The sequence below is a fragment of the Macaca nemestrina genome, chromosome 3, assembly GCF_043159975.1.
Source record: "Macaca nemestrina isolate mMacNem1 chromosome 3, mMacNem.hap1, whole genome shotgun sequence".
In the NCBI taxonomy this organism is placed as follows: Eukaryota; Metazoa; Chordata; class Mammalia; order Primates; family Cercopithecidae; genus Macaca; species Macaca nemestrina.
Genome location: NC_092127.1, coordinates 141,660,820 through 141,683,355, shown reverse-complemented (window position 1 = coordinate 141,683,355; position 22,536 = coordinate 141,660,820). Strand labels below are relative to the sequence as shown.

General features: G+C 37.5%; 1 long non-coding RNA gene across 8 annotated transcripts in view; it reads right to left on the bottom strand.

Annotated features, from left to right (window-relative positions):
- LOC105477232 (uncharacterized) overlaps window positions 1-22,536 on the bottom strand; it is a 392,595-nt gene that overhangs the window by 355,841 nt on the left and 14,218 nt on the right. The gene's annotated exons all lie outside the window — the stretch shown is intronic.

The window sequence follows — 22,536 nt, the reverse complement described above, 5'->3', positions numbered from 1 at the left end:
CACTTTCTGTCTGAGAGACATATTCCAACCCTTAAATTTATGAAAGACTCAACAAGCTGAAAAAGCAAGCAATACAATTTCGGAGGAGTAGTTTATCCAAGCATACACAGACAGTAAAAAGTAGAACTATGCTTTAAAACACTTCTTTTGACTTTAGTACAATGTTTTCTTTTTACATTTATTTATTCAAGAAGTTTGGAATTTAGAAATCGTGGAGATGATTGGGCAAACCTAATACTAAAGGAAAAGTCAGATAATCCATAAAATCATTGCTTTTTATCCCCTTAAGAAAGCTGAGAACACTAATAAAGCTAACTTAACTAAAATCTATATAGTTATGATCCCGTTCTATAAAAGATGAGACCAGTGAATTTTTCATCCCTGGTGGAGTAGCAGGAAACAGAATCTACCATAGAAAAGAAAATGAGAAACTACATGAATCCTAAACAACTATTAAGACCTGTGTGTGAACTGGCTTGACATGCTGGAGTCCCAAGGAACCCATCCACACCCTCAAGCTGTACTCACCTGCCAGCACTTTACCACAGGTCTTCACCAGGCACATAGGAGGATTATCCTGAAGACTGAGGGAAAGTCAAGAAATCTGACAGAGAGATCCTTGAGGCATGTGAACCTTCCCTAAGTGCAAGGCAGCATCCCAGTGAAGACTGGAGTCAGGGCAGAAGAGTTAAAAGAAATCTGTCTGAGAAAGACTAGGCCTTCACTAGGTCAAAACAGTTGCAACTGAGGCCAGAAATAAGGCAGAAGAACTGAGAACAGTTCCTCAGAGTGTTGTGAACTTTCATTAAGTACAAAGCACTGGATGCCAAAGGCTTGAACTAGCAGAGCAAAAAGAAGAGAGACCTCCTGAGATTAATAAAGTCAGAAACAGGGAAGGAAAAAGAACTCCCTAGCAACCAAAACAGTCTGTGAGCATACAGAGATCTCTGAAATCTTGCCAATGCTCACAAGCCCTAGTGACAGAAAAGACCTTATTTTGTTTTCAAAACATTTGAAGTCAGTCGTAAACTAATCCAACTAAAGCTGAAATAAAACCCACATACCTCAAATATACAACAGATTTCCTCAACTTTCCCAAGCCAAGGCCTAACAAAAAAAAAGTATGCACTTTTCTAGGGTAAAAAAAAATATTAATTTTCTTAATCTCTACTTTTTTCTCACAATGTCCAACATACAGTAAAAAATTTTGAGACACACAAAAAGAAAAAAATGTGAACAATAATCAAATGAGAAAACAGTCAACAGGCTGAGACTCTAGAAAGTACAGATGTTAGATTTATCAGGGGGTAACTTCAGCATAACTATGATAAATATGTCAAATAATTCAGTGGAAAAGGTGGATATACATGCATGAATATACAGAGAATTTCAGCAGAGTAATGAAAAGTATAAAAAGAAAGCAAACTGAAATGTCAAAAATTTTTTAAATACACTATCATTAAAAGTGAATACATATTAGGAGCCTAAGAGGCCACGAAACACAACAGTAGCCTATTAACAGCAGCAAAAAGAAGCAATAAACCTGAGGACAGGTCAATTATCAAAAATAAATAAATAAAAGGGGGAATGAGTAAAAAACTTGAGTCTATGATCTCTAGGACAATATTAAGTAGTCTAGTAAATATGTAATTGCATCCGTGAGAGATAGAAAATGGGTCAGAAGAAATACTTGAAAACATAATGACCAAGAATTTCTCAAAATCGATTAAAAATATCAAACTTCAGCATCAAGAATCATAGTAATCCCAAAAAAGGATAAACACAAAAACAGAACTAGGCACACCATATTCACTCTGTAGATAGCCAAAGACGACACAAAAATCTTAAAAGCAGTCAGAGAAAAAAGAAACATTACACAGACGAAAACAATGATAAAATTGTCTGATTTCTCTTCAGAAACAATGAAGGCCAAAACAATAGAATGACATCTTTAAAGAGCTGAAAGTAAAACATGTTAGTCTGGAATTCTGTATAGGATTCTAAATAGATTCTACATAAAATTGTAGCATAGTCCTATATCCTACAAAAATGAAAAATAAAGACATGTTCATACCCTTCTCCCCAAACCAGATTTTTTTTCTGGGAGATCTACACAAGAAATGCTAAAAGAAATTCTTCAGGGCCGGGCATGGTGGCCCACACCTGTAATCCCAGCACTTTGGGAGGCCGAGGCAGGAGGATCACGAGGTCAGGAGTTCCAGACCATCCTGGCTAACACGGTGAAACCCCGTCTCTACTAAAAATACAAAAAATTAGCTGGGCGTGGTTGGGGGTGCCTGTAGTCCCATCTACTTGAGAGGCTGAGGCAGGAGAATGGCATGAACCCAGGAGGCGGAACTTGCAGTGAGCCGAGATTGAGCCACTGTACTCGTCTGGGTGACAGAACAAGATTCCGTCTCAAAAAACAAAACAAAACAAAACAAAAAACCCAGAAATTCTTCAACATGTACATAATAGACACATAAAATAGGTAAAACAAACCATCTGGCAAAATCCAACATCCATTCCTCATAAAATGACTCAGTGAAGGAGAAACTGAAGAGAATTTTTTCAACCTAAAGAAAGCACCTATGAAAATGTATTATACTGGAAGATAAAAGACCAGAACAGGACAAGAATTTCCACTCTCACCACTTCTATTCAACTTTGTCCTGGAGGTTTCAGCTAGTACAAAAAAAAAAAAACCACAGGAATCAGAAAAGAAGGAATAAAACTGTCTTTATTCACAGAGAATATGATTATTTGTATAGAAATATGATGGAATCGAGAATAAAAGTTACTTGTACTAATAAGTAAGCTTAGCAAGATTTTGGGATACAAGATCAGCATATAAAATCAACTGAATTTCTATATACTAGCAATAAGTTATTGGAAACTGAATGTTTTAAATGTCACTAATGATAACACAAAAATATATGAAATAGGGATAATTTACATAAAAGATGTGGAAAACTTATAAATAGAAATCTCAAAACATTGTTGAGAAAAAAATAAAGAAAAAACAAAATAAATAGATATATTAATTGGCCAGTATTATATAAAATATTACTCAATATTTTAAAGATGTCATTTCTTCCCAAATTATTCTACAGATTCCAGCAAATTCCAATTAAAATTCCAGGAGGACTTTTGTAGAAATTGACAAAACACACATGAAAATGCAAAGAACCTAAAATAGTCAACAGCAATGTTTTTTTTAAGCTCAGTGGCAAGAAACAATAGCAACTTTAAAAAAGAACAAACAAGTTGCAGGGTTAACACTATTTGATTCAAGACTTATTGTAAGTAATCAAGTAAATGTAGTACTTGTAACATACACCAGTAGATCAATGAAGAAATAGACCTGGCCGGGCTCAGTGGCTCGAGCCTGTAATCCCAGCACTTTGGGAGGCGGAGGCGGGAGGATCATCTGAGGTCAGGAGTTCAAGACCAGCCTGGCCAATGGTGAAACACCATCTTTACTAAAAATACAAAACAAACAAACAAACAAACAAACAAAAAAACTAGCCGGGCATGGTGACATGTGCCTGTAATCCCAGCTACTCAGGAGGCTGAGGCAGGAGAATCACTTGAACCCAGGAGGCGGAGGTTGCAGTGAGCTGAGATTGTGCCATTACACTCCAGCCTGGGCAACAGAGCGAGACTGTGTCTCAAAAAAAAGAAAGAGAGAGAGAAAGAGAGAGAGAAAGAAAGAGAGACCCACACATACATGAGCAAATGTTTTCCACAAGGATGCAAAGAAGATCCAATAGAGAAAGGATAATCTTTTCAAACACAATGCTGGAGCAACTGCATATCCAAATGCAAAAAAGAAACTTGAATCTGCCCCTTGTGCCACATGCAAAAATTAATTTAAAATGAATCATTGACTTAACTGAAAATAAAATGACAAAACTTCTTTTTAAAATAGGAGAATAACTTTTGTGACCTTATGATAGGCAGATTTTTTAGATATAACAAAAATAATCTATGAAAGAACAAACTGACAAATTGGACCTTATCAAAATTAAATGTACTGTTCTTCAAAAGATACTGCTAACAGAATGAGAAAATAAGCCACAGGATGGAAGGATATATTTCCAAATGATTTCTATGATTTAAAAAAAACTAGTATCCAGAATACATAATGATTCAAAACAAATTGAATCACTATATTCAAAACAAATAACACAATTTTTTAAAGGACAAAAGATTTGAACAGACACTTCAGCAAAAAAGATAATGAGTGGCAAATAAACACAAGAGTCTCAACATCATTAGTCATTATGGAAATGGAAATGGGAACCACAATAAGATGCCCCTTCATACCTGTGTAAATGGATAAAATTTTAAATATTAATAAACAAACAAATAAATAGAAATTGACCATAGAAAAACTGGAACTCTCATACACTTGATGGCAGAATTATAAAATAGTATAACCCATGATCACTGGAGGAAACAGAATAGATGTTCGTCAACAAATTGAAAATAAAACAACCATATGATCCAGCAATCCTACTTCCAGGTATGTATCCAAAGGAAATGAAATCAGTAAGTCAGTGAGATATCTGTACTTCTATGTTCATTGCAGATTATTCACAATTTCAAGACATAGAATCCACCTAAGTGTCTATTAATGGGAATAAATAAAATGTAATATATATACACAATGGAATAGTATTCAGCCTTAAAAAAGGAAACCTAACCATTTGTGACAACGTAGATAAACCTGGAGAATATTATGCTAAGTGCAGTAAGCCATGCACAGAAAGACAAATACTGTATGCTCTTACTTATATGTGGAATCTAAAAGAGTTGAACTCATAGAAGCAGAGAATTGAAAGATGGTTACCAGGGGCTTGCGAATGTGGGGACAATATGGAGATGTTGGTCAAAGAGTGTAAAGTTTCAGTTAGACAGGAGAAATAAATTTTGGAGAACGATTACACAACATGGAGACTATAGTTAATAATAATATAAACTTGAAATTGCTGAAAGAGATTTTAACTGCTCTTACCACAAAAAAAAGCATGTGAAGTGATAGATATGTTAACAAGCTTGATGTAATCACTCCACAATCCATACATATATCAAAACATCACACTGTACATCATAAATGTATACAATTTTTATTTGTCATTTAAGATATAGATTTGTAAATTAAATAAAATCAGAAAATACTACAACTACTTTGAAAAATAGTAGACTTTTTTAAGATTACCACAAAATCCAGCTGTTTTACTATTGGGCATTTACCCAAGAGAAATAAAAGAATATGTCCATATAAGACTTATTTTTATTTATTTATTATTTATTTATTTATTTATACTTTAAGTTCTAGGGTACATGTGCAAAACGTGCAGGTTACATATGTATACATGTGCCATGTTGGTGTGCTGTACCCATTAACGCGTCATTTACATTAAGTATATCTCCTAATGCCATCCCTCCCCGCTCCCCCGACCCCATGACAGGCCCCAGTGTGTGATTTTCCCCTTCCTGAGTCCATGTGATCTCATTGTTCAATTCCCACCTATGAGTGAGAACATCGGGTGTTTGGTTTTTTGTCCTTGCGATAGTTTGCTGAGAATGGTTTCCAGCTTCATCCATGTCCCTACAAAGGACATGAACTCATCCTTTTTTATGGCTGCATAGTATTCCATGGTGTATATGTGCCACATTTTCTTAATCCAGTCTATCATTGACGGACATTTGGGTTGATTCCAAGTATTTGCTATTGTGACTAGTGCCACAATAAACATACGTGTGCATGTGTCTTTATAGCAGCATGATTTATAATCCTTTGGGTGTATACCCAGTAATGGGATGGCTGGTTCAAATGGTATTTCTAGTTCTAGATCCTTGAGGAATCGCCATACTGTCTTCCACAATGGTTGAACTAGTTTACAGTCCCACCAACAGTGTAAAAGTGTTGCTGTTTCTCCACATCCTCTCCAGCACCTGTTGTTTCCTGACATTTTAATGATTGTCATTCTAACTGGTATATCATTGTGGTTTTGATTTGCATTTGCATTTGCATTTCTCTGACGGCCAGTGATGATGAGCATTTTTTCATGTGTCTGTTGGCTGCATAAATGTCTTCTTTTGAGAAGTGTCTGTTCATATCCTTCACCCACTTTTTGATGGGGTTTTTTTCTTGTAAATTTGTTCGAGTTCTTTGTAGACTCTGGATATTAGCCCTTTGTCAGATGAGTAGATTGCAAAAATTTTTTCCATTCTGTAGGTTGCCTGTTCACTCTGATGGTAGTTTCTTTTGCTGTGCAGAAGCTCTTTAGTTGAATTAGATCCCATTTGTCAAGTTTGGCTTTTGTTGCCATTGCTTTTGGTGTTTTAGACATGAAGTCCTTGCCCATGCCTATGTCCTGAATGGTATTGCCTAGGTTTTCTTCTAGGGTTTTTATGGTTTTAGGTCTAACATTTAAGTCTTTAATCCATCTTGAGTTAATTTTTGTATAAGTTGTAAGGAAAGGATACAGTTTCAGCTTTCTACTTATGGCTAGCCAGTTTTCCCAGCACCATTTATTAAATAGAGAATCCTTTCCCCATTTCTTGTTTTTCTCTGGTTTGTCAAAGATCAGATGGTTGTAGATGTGTGGTATTATTTTTGAGGGCTCTGTTCTGTTCCATTCGTCTATATCTGTTTTGGTACCAGTACCATGCTGTTTTGGTTACTGTAGCCTTGTAGTATAGTTTGAAGTCAGGTAGCGTAATGCCTCTAGCTTTGTTCTTTTTGCTTAGGATTCTCTGGGCAATGCAGGCTCTTTTCTGGTTCCATATGAGCTTTAAAGTAGTTTTTTCCAATTCTATGAAGAAAGTCATTGGTAGCTTGATGGGGATGGCACTGAATCCATAACTTACCTTGGGCAGTATGGCCATTTTCACGATATTGATTCTTCCTATCCATGAGCATGGTATGTTCTTCCATTTGTTTGTGTCCTCTTTTATTTTGTTTAGCAGTGGTTTGTACTTCTCCTTGAAGAGGTCTTCACATCCCTTGTAAGTTGAATTCCTAGGTATTTTATTCTCTTTGAAGCAATTGTGAATGGGAGTTCACTCATGATTTGGCTCTCTGTTTTTCTGTTATTGGTGTATAAGAATGCTTGTGATTTTTGCACATTGATTTTGTGTCCTGAGACTTTGCTGAAGTTGCTTATCAGCTTAAGGAGATTTCGGGCTGAGATGATGGGGTTTTCTAAATATACAATCATGCCATCTGCAAACAGGGACAATTTGACTTCCTCTTTTCCTAATTGAATGCCCTTTCTTTCTCCTGCCTGATTGCCCTGGCCAGAACTTCCAACACTATGTTGAATAGGAGTGGTGAGAGAGGGCATCCCTGTCTTGTGCCAGTTTTCAAAGCAAATGCTTCCAGGTTTTGCCCATTCAGTATGATATTGGCTGTGGGTTTGTCATAAATAGCTCTTATTATTTTGAGATACATCCCAACAATACCTAATTTATTGAGAGTTTTTATCGTGAAGGGCTGTTGAATTTTGTCAAAGACCTTTTCTGCATCTATTGAGATAATCATGTGGTTTTTGTCTTTGGTTCTGTTTGTATGCTGGATTATGTTTATCGATTTGCATATGTTGAACCAGCCTTGCATCCCAGGGATGAAGCCCACTTGATCACGGTGGATAAGCTTTCTGATCCTGGATTCGGTTTGCCAGTATTTTATTGAGGATTTCTGCATCAATGTTCATCAGGGATATTTGTCTAAAATTCTCTTTTTTTTGTGTTATGTCTCTGCCAGGCTTTGGTATCAGGACAATGTTGGCCTCATAAAATGAGTTAGGGAGGATTCCCTCTTTTTCTATTGATTGGAATAGTTTCAGAAGGAAGGGTACCAGCTCCTCCTTGTACCTCTGGTAGAATGCGGCTGTGAATCTCTCTGGTCCTGGACTTTTTTTGGTTGGTAGGCTATTAATTATTGCCTCAATTTCAGAGCCTGTTATTGGTCTATGCAGGGATTCAACTTCTTCCTGGTTTAGTCTTGGGAGGGTGTATGTGTCCAAGAATTTATCCATTTCTTCTAGATTTTCTAGTTTATTTGTGTAGAGGTGTTTATAATATTCTCTGATGGTAGTTTGTATTTCTGTGGGATTGGTGGTGATATCCCCTTTATCATTTTTTATTGCATCCATTTGATTCTTCTCTCTTTTCTTCTTTATTAGTCTTGCTAGCGGTCTATCAATTTTGTTGATCTTTTCAAAAAACCAGCTCCTGGATTCATTGATTTTTTGGAGGGTTTTTGTGTCTCTATCTCCTTCAGTTCTGCTCTGATCTCAGTTATTTCTTGCCTTCTGCTAACTTTTAAATATGTTTGCTCTTGCTTCTCTAGTTCTTTTAATTGTGATATTAGGGTGTCAATTTTAGATCTTTCCTGCTTTCTCTTGTGGGCATTTAGTGCTATAAATTTCCCTCTACACACTGCTTTAAATGTGTCCCACAGATTCTGGTATGCTGTATCTTTGTTCTCATTGGTTTCAAAGAACATCTTTATTTCTGCCTTCAGTTCATTATGTACCCAGTAGTTATTCAGGAGAAGGTCGTTCAGTTTCCATGTAGTTGAGCGGTTTTGAGTGAGTTTCTTAATCCTGAGTTCTAGTTTGATTGCACTGTGGTCTGAGAGACAGTTAGTTATAATTTCTGTTCTTTCATATTTGCTGAGGAGTGTTTTACTTCCAACTATGTGTTCAATTTTGGAATAGGTGCAATGTAGTGCTGAGAAGAATGTATATTCTGTTGATTTGGGGTGGAGAGTTCTGTAGCTGTCTATTAGGTCTGCTTGGTGCAGAGTTGAGTTCAATTCCTGGATATCCCTGTTAACTTTCTGTCTCGTTGATCTGTCTAATGTTGACAGGTCCACATAAGACTTACACACAAATGTCCACAGCAGCTTTATTTTTAATGGCCCAAACTGGAAAGAACCCAAATGTCCATGAGTAGATGAATGGATAAAGAAAGTATAGCATACCTATACAATGGAATATTACTCAGCAACAAAAATGAATAAGTTATTGGTATGTGCTACATTATAGCTGAGCCTCAAAATAATCAGGCTGAATAACAAAATTAGTATAATCTGGCTGGGCGCAATGGCTCACGCCTGTAATCCCAGCACTTTGGGAGGCCGAGGCAGGCGGATCACAAGGTCAGGAGATCGAGACCATCCTGGCTAAAACAGTGAAACCCCATCTCTACTAAAAATACAAAAAATTAGCTGGGCGTGGTGGCGAGCGCCTGTAGTCCCAGCTACTCAGGAGGCTGAGGCAGGAGAATGGTGTGAACTCAGGAGGCAGAGCTTACAGTGAGCTTAGACGGCGCCACTGCACTCCAGCCTGGGTGCGACAGTGAGACTCCGTCTCAAAAACAAACAAACAAACAAACAAAAAGAGTATAATCTATATGATTCCGTGTGTATAACATTCGAGAAAATACAAACTAATATACAGTGATCCAAAGCAGATCAATGATTGCATAGGAACTGAGTAATGTATGGAAAGGCTAAAGGAAGGGATGACAAAGAGACCATGGAAAATATGAAAGGACAATGGACATATTCATTATCTTGATTGTGATCGTTTTGTAGATGTATGTATATCTCAGAACATCACACTGTAAACTTTATGTGCATTTTATGGTAGGTCAATGTTATGAACTTAATTGTATCCTCCAAAATTCGTATGTTGAAGTCTTACCCACTGCTATATCAGATTGTTACTATATTTGGAGATAAGACCTTTCAAGAGAGAATTGAGGTGAAATAAGGTCATATTGGTGGGTCCTTATCCAATAAAACTGGAATTTTCTTGTTGTCGTTGTTTTGGAAGAGAAGATTAAGACACAGACCATAGGATGACCATGTAGGGACATAGCAAGTAGGTGGCCATCTGCAAGCCCAGGAGAGAGGCCTCAGAAGAAATCAATCCTGCTGATACCTTCAACTGAATTTCTAGCTTCCAGAAATGTGAATAAATAAATTTCTGTATGTTTAAGCCACTCAGTCTGTGGTATTTTGTTATAGCAGTCGTAGTAAAGTAATACAGTCAATTATATGTCATTGGGGCTATTAAAATGAAAAACAGGCCATGCATGGTGGCTCACACCTGTAATTCCAGCACTTTGGGAGGCCAAGGTGGGTAGGTCAGTTGAGCCCAGGAGTTCAAGACCAGCCTGGGTAACATGGTGAAATCCCGTCTCTACCAAAAAAAAAAAAAAAAAAACAGCTAGGCAGGGTGGCATGTGCCCATAGTCCCAGTTAATAAAATAGTTTGAATACGCTACAATAAAGAAACTTCCACAAGTCTCTTCGTGCACATGAGCTAGTGTATTTTTAGAGGCAAAAAGTGGAATTTGATGATCAAAGTGTTTGTACCTAGAGTCTATGAACACATAAGGCATTAGAAAAAATATATATAGCCTCTATAACACTACCGCAATTGATTCCCTTCTTAAAATATAATAAATACTTAGTTGTGGTTTTTTAAATGTCCACAGTATAGTGAGAAACACACATACAAATAATCACAAAATGACGGAGTAAAAATTACAGCATAGGTATATAAAGCTTTCCTATGGGTAAAAAGTAGGAAATTGCCTAAGAATGTCAAGGGAGGTTTGCATTTTTTTTTTTAAAGGTATTTGAAACGAATCTTAAAGAACATGTAATCTGCCAAACTAAGAAACAGATAAAGGGAAGTCTTAGAAGAGGGAAAGAGCATAACATATCATCAAAAGTGTGGCTGCAACTGTCTCTTCAGATACTATCTGGATGCAGAGTCCTAGTAACTTCAGGAAAATCACAGATGTTATTCAGAGCTGGAAATATTCTTCAACCAGTTTTGCATTTTACAGATGTTGTATCTGAATCCCAAGCCCAGGTTGACTTTCACAAAATCATAAACTTGCTCATGAAAAACTCAAGGGCTGAATTTATGTCCACTTATTCTTAGTTCACTGCTTTTCTACTATAATAATCTGCCTCCATAAAGCAACAAGGATGGTTTTTTAAAAACAAAAAACCATTCCTACTGTAATAGATATGCCTTTATCCTAAATCTATTAGGTTCAAATAGACTGTTTTCAAACAATATACGAAGATAATTTTATGGTGTCTCTCTAGCCCCCAAAAATTCTAAATAGTCTTCTAACTTAGAATAGGTTTTATGGTTAAATACGGCTTTTTTACTTTAATTTTTTTAATTGACAAACCATGAGTCCTAAGTAGAATAACTCTAGGTTTACCAAAATGTTATTTTAAATTTTTTTCTTTTTGTAGGGACAGGGTCTGTCTATGTTGGCCAGGCTGGTCTTGATCTCCTGGACTCAAGCAATCTTCCCACGTTTGCTTCCCAAGGTGCTGGGATTATAGGCCTGAGCCACTGCACCCAGCATTACCAGATTATTATTAATAGAAGATTAATAAATTATTTATGAAATCAAAAACTCCATATTGAATGTACGCTATGTGAAGTACACTGTATTAGTCACACATTGAAACTGGGCACCCAGTGACCTATTCTGCAATTTATTTGTGTTACTTAGTAGTTTAACTCATAAGATATGATATCAGAAATATTTGAGTTTCTATCCTGGCTCCACTTACTTGCTATGTGATCCTGGCAAATTTTCAAACATCTATATAATGAGCTAATAATACTACACAGTTCATGAGTTGTAATTAATATTAAATAAAATGAATTCAAAACACTCAATATATTGCTTGATACACAGTCAGTGGTCATCAGTAGGTATTAGTTGACATAATCCTAACCATCAGTTTTATCATCTTCACCTTGACATGATGATCTAGGTCAAGGCCTTAGCTTAGGTTCTCTAGAAAACAGAGCCTGAATCAAGAATTAAGTGTTGATGCTTTCTTTGGGTTGTACGAACCAGGGGGGAAAAGGGAGATGTAGCAAAGAAGGATGGAAAGCCATGTAAAATGCTATTACCCTGCTGGTCACTGATTCCCAGTGAGCCATAAATAGGCATAGCAGATCACTCAGCAAAAGCACCTGCTTGGCCATACAGGACTTCAAATGAGCTTTGTGTATCTGTAATTGGAATAGTGCATGGGAAGGAGTAAAAAGGGGAGAGAGGTATTTGCTTTCTTCCTCCCATCTTCAGTTTCCCATAAGTCAAATATTGCTCCATGGGAATTAATACTATCACACCTCTGAGCTGTGTCATCTAGCTCTTCTGATGGCCACTTAAGATGTCAGTCACCACACCAAGTACTATGTAATTTCATCAGAGCGAATTTCAACTATGCATTTGTAAACTGGAATTAGAAGTTCAAAAGTCTAAAAAACTGATGGGAGGAGTAAGAAATTCTGAATTGTAGCCAGTAAACCTGGCTGCCCTGTAGCTACTGCCCAGCGACAGCATGAATCACTGTCAAACCATTGACAGCATGGGCTGAGAAACAAACCTGCTGAGGGAATCTAAAGCAGGACATAAGATCTGGGTCATATACACTCTGGTTCTCACATGTCAACAACCTGTAATTAGAGACCTATAATAAAGGTGTATTAGTCAGGTTTTGCTGCATGACAAACAACTGCCAAATCTCCATGGCTTAAAACAAAGAAAATATTCACTTCCACTTCTCCCTCAGAGGTCTGCAGGTCAGCAGTGATTTAGCTGGGCTCAATTGGGCTCAGGCTGGCTCAAATTCAGGTTGGTTTCTTGTATCTCTGATCCTGGGACCCCAGCAAAAGGAGCTGTGGCTAACCATGGTGTGTCCTTCTCATGGCAGATGGTAAGAGCATAAGAGAGGCCAATGGAAACTCTCCATGCCTCCTAAAGCATTGGCTCAGAGCTGGCATGCTGGCACTTCTGTGAAAAACAGCAAGAACAACTCAAAAACTCAAGTTTATAATCCATATTCTTCTAAAATGCCCCTAATATAACAAACTTCCATCTTTGATATTTTCATTTTTTCAGGATAATCCATACTCATCAATACCTAAAGTAGCATGAGCATTTCTCTTAATTAATTTGGTTTTCACAGTCACATTCGGAATCCTTTGAGGTGTCTATTCTTCTAAGTCATCCTCCTTGTACTGAAATTTCATTTTTGAACACAAAAACAATTTTACTTCATTAAAAACACCATTTGTTCCTGTTAACATTCCCAGAGACAAAGGACATCTAGAGAAATGTAGAACTCCAAGTACTATGCATTCATAAACTGGAATTAAAAGTTCCTAAGCAATAGGGTTTTGGATACCAAGAATAGCCTAGCTGTTCCCTAGCCTTCTTCCAAGCCCCATGTGTTTGCTTAGTTAACACACTAAACTTTTTTTTTCTTTTCTCTCTCTCTCTCTCTTTTTTTTTTTTTTTTTTTTTTTTTTTTACTACTGCCAGCATTGCAAAGTCAAAATAGCTGTGGAGGAACAAGCTGTTCTGCCTCATGTCTCATCAACATTCCTTGCTCAGTGTATCAAAACACAGAGAGCATACAGAGCAAATGCAACAACTCTTCAAAAAGTTCTCTGTTGGGGATTTTCTTCCCGGGAAACCATCCACAACTGCCTACTTAAAACATCAGAAGAAAGGTGGGTCTCCTACTCAAATCCAAGTGAAATCACAGCAAGCAAGTATGGATTTCAACTTGGGTTATAGATTTAAAGTATGGATTTTTGCCACTTGAAAAATAAATATATAGGCCTGCATGAACTAATATCAAGATTAAAATGTACAAACAAGTTTTCTTTCCAAAAGACCAATTTAAAATTATGAGGTAAAGTTATTTCACCAGGTCATTGAGAAAAAATGTAATTGAACTAACATTTTAACCCAACTTTCCTGGGAAGAATTTTGATTTCAAATAGCAAGTATATTGCAAATAGTACTAAGCCAACTATATAAGATGGGTCCATTTAAAGAAAGCTAAATGGAAAGGTTGATAAGATGATCAAAGTCATTTCCCTTCAGATCACAGATCAGCTAATCACCTTTGCCTTTTAAGAGAGAGAAAAAAAAATTAACAGGAGAATGATTAACCTATTTGTCCACATTTAAACATATATAAAATTGAGTATTCAATTTAGTCTTTCTCTTATTCATGATCTGACAATTAAATTAATACTTATCCTAAAGAAATAGTTTCTATTTGCATAGTTAAAACAAATGATATTTCATTTAACACAAAAATAGTTCACAGTCAGAATCTGGTTGATATCGGAAATGATACTTAATAATCACTACTACTATAACTTACAGATCAGTGGCTGCAACAATAGTCAGAGAGAACACTTGCTAGAAAGTAGTGAGTTTTGAGCAGAACTCTGGCAAGAAATTGCTTCCTTCTCAGTAAAAACCAAGACAATCTAAACCACCGTCCACTTCTACCACTGCCTCTACCTCCCTGTACCCTAAAGGGAAGAGTTTCCCAAGTATTCTTTTCAAGTGACAATTCAACAGACAATTGTGCCTAGACACATGGGAAGAGAGCCATATACCCTACATTCCAGCAAAGCAATGAAATAGAAAGAGCTATAAGAGGAACAACACAGTACGAAATGTAATACTTTAAGTCTAAAATGTGAGCCATTGCATTTAGATTATAGAAACTCATCATCCTGGGAGCATAGGCCATCCCTGAAACAACAAATGCCAACTTGGAGTAGATTATGAGGATTGTTATTTAGTACAGAAATTACAAGAGAAAATAGTACAGAGAAAAGAAGAGACTGTGAACAAGATGGACCTAAAGTTGTTCATATCTTCTTCTTACTTATGGCTGGGCACAGTGATTCATGCTTGTAATCCCAGTGCTTAGGGAGGCTGAGGAAGGAGGACTGCTCGAGGCCAGGAGTTTGAGACTAGCCTGGGCAACAGGTAAAAAAATTAAAAATTAAAAAAATTAGCCATGTGTGGTGATCGCACGACTACACTCCAGCCTGGGTGACAGAGCAAGACCCTGTCTCTTAAAAAAAATCACTTATATTTTAGTAATGAGATATTAGAAGACAACATAGAGGTGACTGGCACAAAGCCTGGGCCTTTCAGGTCAGCCCCTCCTTATCTCAGGATGTTGCATTCCCAGCACCTTCTACAGTTTCTCTTGAGAACCACACACAAAAAAGGAGGGAGAACTGGGTGGATCCAAGGACACCTGGAGAACTGTCCTGCATGTGGTGGGTCAACAAATATTTTTTAAGTGCTTACAATGCACTGCACAGTGGTGAAAATGGGTAACAAGAATGACAGTGAGATAGGGAAACATCAGGCCTCATACTGAGTATAACACAAATGCATTTTTTTTAAGTTTGTTGTTTTAACTACTACATGAAGAATTCCTTGATTAGGGCAAAAGGCTAAGCAGCTAAAATAAAGACACTGAACCATACTTTAAAAACAAAAGTTTGTATCTCTTCTCAAACAGCTCTGAGAAAAGCAATCCAATTTGGTGGGGTGGCTCTGCTCCACTTTGTCATTAGGGTTTCAGATTCCTTTCATCTTGTTCCACCCCCTTGGGCATCACTGTTACCTGCACAGTTGAAGCCCAGAGTTCAGCTGGAGGAAAAGGGAACACATGAAAGAGGCACTTCCACTGCCTTCAGGACTGGGATCAGGGTTTAGACGCCTCACTTCTCACATTCAATTGGTGAAAACTTAATCATTCCTGATGCAAGGGAGTCTGAGAAATGTGGTCTAGCCTCATTTTTTTTTCTTTCAGTCACTATATTGGTGGGTCTCCTTACTGTAGCAGCTTAGTCTTTTGCCCTAATTACAGGTACATGGAAAAAGAGGAGAACAACTTTTGTTGGACAACTGCAATCCAACAAAGAATTTCTACGGAATGTCATGAAAAAAGATGATTTTATATAGTACATTTTGAGTCCGTATATGAAAAATTATTTCTACTCAGAATCTGGTCCTATCCTAAGAAAAAATTCAAAGACAATTTATAATTTCAGAAATAATCTAGAGTAAACCTCTATCACAACAGAAAAATGAGGCCCAGATAAATGAAGTTGTCTACTCAAGCAGTTGGTAAGAGAAGCAAGACTGCAACCCACATTTACACATTCTTCTCAAGCTTGGCATGAATTCGCTAAATCATGCACTTGCTTAAGTCATATGAGCTCTCTAGACAGTCAACCAAAACGGCTTAAACTCTAAAGTGGATTTTTGTCCCCTGCCAAATTAGATGATTTGGCTTTCTAGCCAATTCCGAAGTCCCCGTAACTGCTAATGCTCTGTTTTATATTTTAACATAAAGAATGTATTTATGTGACAGAGGAAGTAGGAAAGATTTTTAAATATCCTTTCCTTGAAGAATCAGAACAATTCTGATGTAAGGTGAATTTCTATTCACCATTAACTCTCCCCATTGCAAAGCAGAATATTCTCTGTTCATTGCCACAAAAAAAAAAGGAATTTATGATGGCAGAAAGCAAAGTGGAAAGACATATCTTTCAGATTCTTTTTGTTTCAAGGATCTAGGCTTGCTTCTCAACAGTGGCACTAACAACATTTTGAGCCAATAATTATTTGTGATAAGGGTCTGTCCTGTGCACTGTAGGATATTTAGCAGCATCCTTGGCCACTACCCACTAGACGTCAATAAAACCCCTCAGCTCTCTAGATGTGACAACCAAAAATGTCTAGAGATTGCTAAATGAGCTCCAGTTGAGAACTGTTGATTTAGGATGTTAAGGGAAGAGAAAAGAATCAAGACATAGACAAAAGATCTTAGAGAAAACATTATGAGTAGGCAAGGATTTGCCACTTCCCCACCCTACCTTCAAAACAAGGCTAGGAAAACATTCTTCGGCCAGAGTGATAGAAACAGAGTCACAGAGCAAGTAAGGAGAACATGCATCAGCAAGAAACCCAGAGCCATTCCTTGGACCAAGTCCTGAAGAGGTGGCAACACCCCCAGATAGGTTTGTGGGGTTCAAAAGCAGAGACATCTTGCAATCCATTGTCCTAGTAAAGTGCTGATTCTGGGAGATGTCAATATCCCAGACATAAGATAGTTGCTGAATCTATCTATATAAACCACAGTATGACATGGGAGCAGCAGACTAATTCCTGGTCACTCAAGAGTGGCCTGGAAATAGCAGAGAAAATGGCAGACCAGAAGGGGCCATGTCAGTGGGAGGAAAGGTCATCTCTGCAGCATCCAGGGAAGAGCACTGATGGTGAATCAAGCGAAGGATGCTCAGGGACACCAGGGTAGCTTAGTGATGTTAAGAATTTGTGGACCCTGCCCCAACATCACATCTTACTGCTACTTAACACAACTGCAGAGAAAGAGAAAGGATTGTCCAAATCAAATGAGATTGTCTGCCACTCTAATTTAAAAAGGGACTCTGAATTACCACAAATTGGTAACAACAGAAACTTATCCTCTCACAGTTCTGGAGACGAGAAGTCTGAAATCAAGTTGTCGGCAGGGTCATGCTCCCTCTGAAGTCTCTGGGGAAACAACTTTCCTTGCCTCTTCTAGTTTCTGGTGGTTGTCAGCATTCCTTTGTATTCCTTGACTTGTAGATGAATGTCTCCAATCTCTGCCTCCATCCTCTCACGGCTGTCTCCCCTGTGTGTCTGTGTCCAAACTCCCTGTTCTTATCAGGGCACACCCTGACCCAGTCTGACCTCACCTTAACTTGATTACCTCCACAAAATCTCCATTTTCAGATAAGGTCACAGTCACAGATTCTAGGTGGACATCAATTTGTCAGGGGTAGGGGGACGGGGAGGGGCAGATATTTAACGCAGTTCAAGCTGTAACAGAAGTTAAGCAAGCTTTAGAAAAATAGTTATATCTTTTGCCTGCCTGAGTTTGTAATTTAAAGTTTGTACCAATTGTAGGCAAAAAAGAACAGTGTTACCATACCAGCGATTGCTAAAAATAGTATATTCCAGATCTTCAATAATAAACCATTCCTCTACTATGATTCTGAGAAAGATTTAGATTTTCTTTCAGCTATGCCATAACATGTGTTAAACCATCCACTATAAAGGAAAATCACTGACACATATAATTAGTACTTAAACCCTTTTTTGAAAAGAAAAACTATGTTCAGATAAAAAGAAGATAGTACAAAGAACTTCCACCTCACTTGCTAGGAGAAACTGTTCTGTGTCATGCGCTTTTCTTCTCTTGCGAAACTGGTCAGGTATATCACGGTATTAACACTAAGAAAGAGCATTCATGTTTAGTATGTGACTATTTTGAGAAAGGTAAAAGAGGAGAGGTCAAGAAAAAGAAAACAGTCTCATCGACAAAAAATAAAAAGTTATATGACTCATAAATGAACACCCAAATATGCCCACATTGATAGTAATTCACATTTCCTTCTATTTTAATCCATAGCAGTAAAATAGTCATCTAAAGCTGGGCACAGTGACTCATGCCTCTAATCCCAGCACTTTGGGAGGCCGAGGCGGGTGGATCGCCTGAGGTCAGGAGTTCGAGACCAGCCTGGCCAACATGGTGAAACCCTGTCTCTACTAGAAAAAAAAAAAAATAGCTGGGCATGGCAGCAGGTGCCTATAATCCCAGTTACTCAGGAGGCTAAGGCAGGAGAATTACTTGAACCTGGGAGGTGGAGATTGAAGTGAGCTGAGATTGCAACACTGTACTACAGCCTGGGTGACAGAGTGAGACTCAAAAAACAAAAAAAACTCATGTAAAATAAGAAAACATCAGCAACACCCCAAGCTGATGTGGGAAATTCTGAAGGAAAAAAAGCACAGGGCTTATTATAGTAGTAACATGTCTTTTCTTAAAATCTATGTATCTGTTTGCAGAAGGGAGGACTATCATAAAGAAGTTAAAACTAAAAAAGACAAAACTGTCATTCCCCCACTGACAGGCAGGCTGGGTGGTGGCGAGCAGAACTGAGTAAACAAGCCACCCCTGGGTAAGGAGCAGAGTGAAGCCTGCGGTGTCACACTGTCCTTCCCATACTGCCCTGCCAGCACCATGACTACTACCTCCACCATCAAAGACATGCATTTACATATACTAGGCACAAATCAGATAGTGGGAATGTGTGTGAAGCAGGTTCACTGTGCACTGGCTACCAATTTGTCTGAGTCCAGTGAGACAGAACACCCACACATACAACAAGTTACATGAAGTGGATTTATCACTTACAGATAAGAAGCAAGAGACCAAAAAAAAAAAAAAAAAAAAAAAAAAACCCTAGGATTCATGATGAGCCTGTCCCCTCAGGGCTCAGGAAAGCTGCCTGGGGAAGATGAAATCTCATCAGTATGTGCCCCACTTGCACCACAGTCGAAGGACCCCCAGTAGGCAGCCTGCCCTGGGTTTTATACCATAGGGACAATATGACATGCGGGGCTAAAGTGACATTTTGTTTACAGAGGGGACTGGCACAATGGACTGTTCAGGTCAGTCCCTCCGTATTGCAGGATGTTGCATTCCCAGCACATTCTACAGTTTCTCTTGAGAACTACACACAAAAAAGGAGGGAGAAATGGGTGGGTCCAAGGCCACCTGAAGAACTGTTCTGCATGTAGTAGGTCAACAATATATCGTAAGTGCTTACAATGCACTGTATAATGGTTTTGCACAGTGGTGAAAATGGATATCAAGACTGACAGTGAGGTAGGGACAAATCAGACAAAGGAGACGTGATCTGAGAGACTGTATATACCGGGGCACTATGGCCTGGCAGTACCACTTGCCAAGTCAGTCCCATCACTGTCACCCTAATGAGTTGGGGAATAGGAGACTAATGTCAGTTGAATATGAGCCCACACATCTTTTTAGAATTTTTCTTCTCCCCTTACTTCCTCCCTAATCATGTCATTGTATTGTTCTAATCACATGCCATTTTCACCAAAGAGAGAAGAAATATAAAGAAACCCAAACTTTGAGGTTTGTGGAGATCAGTTTACCTGCTAAACCCTAAATGTGATTCTGACAATATTTAGCACAGATGAATCCTTCGAAGCAGAGTTACAAAAAATTTCTCAATCATATTCACTATTTATTTTGTGTTAATCCATCATTCCAGTGTATTGTTGAAAAATGTGGCAAACCGAATCAGTTTCTAATACATCCAAACATAACATCTAGAGGAGTTACTAGTCTAGTTGTTTGATTACCCAGCTGTGTCCTTAGTACATTTAAGTATTTAGTAAATGGTAACTTAAAATTACCTCCTATTCATAAAGAGAAGCATAATTAAATGATCTATTCATTTATCCATCTATCCAGCAAGTAACCCAGCCAATAATACTTATTAACTACCTAATATAGACCAGACATTCCCCTAAGCAATTAAGGCTATCAAGAAGAAAAGAAATAATCTATGTCCTCAAGAAATACATAATATTGAACAGTAGACTCAAATATGTTTCATTGTACACCATCATCCGCTAAAAAATTTAAGCATATATACCCAATACCACAAATGTATATTTATTATTTCTAAATTACAAATAAGTACTCTCATAATAATATGCTGCATGTGTAGATAATATATTTAAAACAATGCTAATATTTTGATACAGTAAATATATAGAGATATAATATACACCAGGAAAAAATGACACAAAAATTATAGTTAAAAGAAGTGAAATAAAAAATAAATAGTTCTAAGTAGAGTAAGAGAAAGAGTTCCAAAAAAAAAATGAACCAGACCCTTAAATCAGCAGCATCAAGGACAGTATCCAAGAAAACAAGTGACTGCCTTTTGGCCAGGGTACTTCTGAGATAAGATCTACTAGATACCATTTTCTGCTTAACCCAGACTACCCTTTCCCATCATTATAATTGCAACATACAACCTCCACATTTTAAGGAGTGAGAAGATCACTTTCACTGGTCCTACATAAATAATTTGAAATTCTAACTTTGGAGATACAGAAAAATTTTACTTTGGAAAATCTAAGATCTCCTTAGGTTTAATTTGATGTGGAAATTTAAAAGAGACTTCAGAAAACTGGCTGAAGCTTAAGTAGAAAAAATGTATTTCCCATAATTTCTCCGGTGCAGTCATTAATAATATAACAATGAAAAGCCAAATTCTGCCACATTATTGGCAACCATCCTTCTATCACTAAAAAGAATGATCTTATCATTGACAGATGCTAAGACTCAGTGGTTTGAATCACACCATGTGTTACAAATTAAAAGGACGAACATAACAATAATACTAATCTTGAAAAACATAGGAGAAAAATAATTGTTAGGAGCTGTAGGACCAACATTTAAACTAACCCACATACAATAGTCCAAAAAAGCCACACATAAGATAACATATTAGTCCAGTTAGTTCATTCAGCAAGTCTAGGTCCACTCTGCCTAAAGCATTAAGCCATATCTATAATGTTTTAATTTCTATGAAAGAAATAGATATTAGTTTATGCATAGGAAAAACTATTTTTAAAAACATTATTTGTATATGGGAAGGGGCTGGAATAAGAATTTTTAACCTTCTTAAACATCCATGTCTCTAAGTTTAATTTTTTGTAAGGATAATGTACCATTCTTACAAGGAAAATATATAACTTTTTAACAAACAAAAAGCTCTATTAAAAAAATAGCATGGTGCAACAAAAACCATATCAAACTAAAAATCAGAAGACTTTGGTTCTAAAAAATCAGTGCTGCCATTCACCAATCACGAAATAAATGGCAATTAATATTGGTGGTGGTTGTGGTGCTAGTTCTGGCTCTGGTGCTGGTTGTGGTTGCTGTTACACTGGTCGTGGTTCTATCAGTTGATTCCAAAGGACACCCTAAACTTGCTCAAGTCTCCTCTTCTGAAAGGCTACCTTTTCATGTATATCGTGTGCCAGTATTGCCCCCTACCAACGAGAGGTTGCATCACAGCCTGCTCAAAAAGAGATGGTTTTTCCACCTGTTCCTGCTGAGGCATGACTCCTCTAAACCTGAACAGCCCTGATTTCTAGTCTGGCATCCACCTCTAAATAGCTGTAGCACCTATGACAAGTCCTCTAACTCTCTGCTTGTGAGAATGTCCCAGGCACATATGTAAAAGTGAGACTGTCTTTTCTCCTGTACTGTATGAGGTAACACAGAGTGATTCGTGGGTAGCTTCTTAAATTTTATTTCAGCAAACATTTAGCAAGTGCTATTATGTGCTGCATACTGTGCTAAGAGCTGGAGGTATGAACATGAATGAAATATGGCCCCTATCCTTAGTGTTCACGGTGTCTCAAGTTTGTATATGGAAATAACATTTTAATTGTATATGGAAAAGAACATTTTCTTTCACAAGTTCATTTGTTCATGTTAACAGATGAAAAAGCCATGGGTGTATGCTCAAGGAGCTCACTTATTAACATTTGGTTTATAATTCTGTACAAGAACAGAAGCGAAGGGTGCTTTTATTAATCCTCCAGTGAGTCAATGCACATTTACTGAGCATTTACTATTTGCAAGGCACTAGGCTTGCTACCAGGGATTCACACAAGATGGGAACTACTTTCAAGATGACAGGAAACAAGTTAGGGAGTAGGGCAGTAAGTGCTCTGACTGCTCAACCA